Genomic DNA, 2,845 nt, shown 5'->3' with positions numbered 1-2,845 from the left:
CTGGACCTAGAAAGCTTACCGCCTGCGAGCTCTTTCTGGAAAAAAGAAAAATTAATTAAAAAAAAAAAAAGGTGAGGGGGGAATCCCCTGGCGGTCCAGTGGTTAGGACTTGGTACTTTCAACTGCCATGGCCCCGGATTCAGTCCCTGGTTGGGGAACCAAGATCCTGTAAGCACCGTGGCGCAGCCAAGAAAAAAAAGGAAATAAACAGGACAAGACACCAAAATATCCTCCCAGTAAAACTTCTAAGTCCTCTGTGGGCCATAGTTTGCCAACCCCTGATTTAGAGTCATATGACATAGGTGAATCAGGGGGGGTCAGGGTGAGGCAGGAAGTGTGAAGGATTAGGGTTAGCAGGGCATTGCCTCATTCACCTCAGGCTGTGTAAATGGCATCCCACGGAGTTGTGCAGTGCACAGACTCTACAACTGTACATGATAGTCCTGAGGGTAAGATTAAAAGAAAACAAACCTTCCAATCTAGACTGTCCTACCCTAGGAATGGCTAAGTGCTAAGGCCCTAGACAGCACCCTGTTCCTTGGTGGGGTGGGAATGACAGATTGTGAAAGGGTCTTGGAAAAGGAAAGTAGGGGTGGGGTGGGGCCACTCACTTGCTGAAAGGTAATGCACTTCCAAGAATATCAGGTTCTCAGCAGTTGTCAGGATCATGCAATGTATTACTTCCCAGAGGATGACGAAGGCAGACCCACCCGGTGACCTGGTCTCATGGAATTTGGCCTCCCTGCTTTGTAGGGCCTGTCCAGCTCTGCTCCACCATGGAAGCAGGGTCAGCAGTACGGAAGGAAAACCCTCGTGAGGCAGAATCGTGCATCTCAGAAAGGACTAAGAAGGTCATCGTTCTCACTTTCCTGGAACTTCGTTCCTGGGCTCCTGGGCCAGTTGGACACACAGTTGTGCAGTAAAGCCAAGGTAAACTTTGGCCACTCCTGATAGCGTCTGCTCCAGCAGGTCAAGAGCAGGACAAAGTACAGGAGAGAGATTAAAGTGGTTGCTGCTTTCAGCGGGTTTGACTAAGGCTGGGTAAGAAAGATGCAAAACTCATTCGTCTGACAAGTTCCAGGCTGTTGGCAAAGACCATCATGAGAAGTTCTGCTCTGGACAGGGGAGTTTGCCCAGCAAATGCTGGGACAAGGGTGCCGTGCTCAGGAGTCGGGGGATAAATGAGGCAAGGCTGGAGAAATGGACTTGGAGCCAGAAAAGGAGATGTTAGAGCAAGGGAGGTCCTGGTGGGAGATGGGGAAGGCCACTGCTTTGCCAGGGTCTGGCCTGCTTGGCAGGACCATGGGCATCACCTAACAAAGGAAAAACACAGGCCTGGCTCTGGTGAAAACAGCAGCATCTCCACCAGCTGCTTTTAAAATCCTGATCTTGGCTGTGGAGCTGGGGATCCATTATGCGACAATAGCATTCTCACGGCTTACCCAGAAAATCAACTCAAACTTCTCATCTCTTGCTTTGACCCAAGTCCCCATGGGTGTCCTGCTCCGGAGCTGGCTGTGTACTCAGGGGTTGAATGAGTTGCTCAGGAAAGTTTATGGATTGAATAACACCAGGATGAGTAACCAGAAGTTTTCTAAAAAAGATCTCCAGAGAAAGAAGACCACTAACAGGTTCTGAGACCTGTATAGGTGGGTTGCTTCCTGGAGATCAATGAATGCACTGGATTGAGGGTTTTTGAAACTGGTAATGTAGCAGAACGACCTCAGGGTCTTGTTAAAAGTTCTGAGGCCCAGACTATGGAATCAGATTCTCTTGGCAGGGAGGCCAAAAATCTGGATCCGACAAGTTTCCTGGGTGCTTTAAACATACAGCCTGGTTTGGAAATCCAAGCATAGGGGACCTCCAGAGATTATTACTGTCCCCAGAGCAGAGCTGCAATGACTGCCCCAAGCTGCCCACGCTGCCCCGCTGCTCCTGTCCCGTGTGCCTGACTGTGCTACAGTCCAGAAGAGGGAAACCAGGAGCGCTTGGTTAGGACGTGGTACCTGCCTCCAGAAGCCCCCAGTGCAATGTTTAAATCATGGCACCAGCTACATGCCCCTCCCCAGGCAGATACAAAGTTAGGGAATCCAGCCCTTGAATGGAGTAACTATGGCAAAGCAGGAAGGTGATTAAGAGTTGTCTTCCCAGTGTGCAATGGCTGCAAACAGCAGCCTCCTCCATAGTGTATTCAGCCTGTTGCCCTAAGGGACCTTGGAAACAGCCCTTTCCAGTGGACATCATGACTGGCATGCTGTCCCCAACCTAGGCTCCAGACGGGTACGCAAGGTGCCTTTGGAAAGCCCCAGGGCACAGTGGCCAGAGTCCACATTGGCCAAGTCATAAAGTCCAACCTCACCAAGCTGCAGAACAAGGAGCATGTGATTGAGGCCCTCCACAGGGCCAAGGTCAAGTTCCCTGGTGGCCAGAAGATCCACATCTCCAAGAAGTGGGGATTTACTAAGTTTAATGCAGGTGAATTTGAAAACATGGTGGCAGAAAAGCGGCTCATCCCGGATGGCTGTGGGGTCATATACATCCCTAATCGTGGCCCTCTGGACAGATGACGGGCCCTGCGCTCGCGAGAGCCTTGGTGCTGTCCCCTCCTTACTCGTGCCCACCAATAAATCCTACTTTCCTGTCAAAAAATTAAAAAGAAGAGTCGTCTTGCTGTTTTGGTGGTGGTGGTGTTTGTTTTGTTTTGTTTTTCATTGATGTTGGTGAAAATCCAAAGGAGCCATGTCAGGCCACTCTCAAAGGCAATTGGTACAAGGGATCATTCACTTCTATCTGCACATGTTTAAAATTCCATCAGCAAAGTCATAAAGCTTATAGAAAAGAGAAA

The 2,845-nt window shown here is 49.8% G+C and overlaps 1 pseudogene; it reads left to right on the top strand.

The window, feature by feature from the left end:
* Positions 1 to 2,113: 2,113 nt before the first annotated feature.
* LOC114908185 lies at positions 2,114 to 2,226 on the top strand (annotated as a pseudogene).
* Positions 2,227 to 2,845: the final 619 nt, after the last annotated feature.

Source organism: Monodon monoceros, unplaced genomic scaffold (genome assembly GCF_005190385.1).
Source record: "Monodon monoceros isolate NGI ecotype Baffin Bay Population unplaced genomic scaffold, NGI_Narwhal_1 Super_Scaffold_3, whole genome shotgun sequence".
Taxonomy (NCBI): Eukaryota; Metazoa; Chordata; class Mammalia; order Artiodactyla; family Monodontidae; genus Monodon; species Monodon monoceros.
Note: the sequence above shows the minus strand (reverse complement) of the source record. Positions and strands in the feature narration are given on the sequence as shown.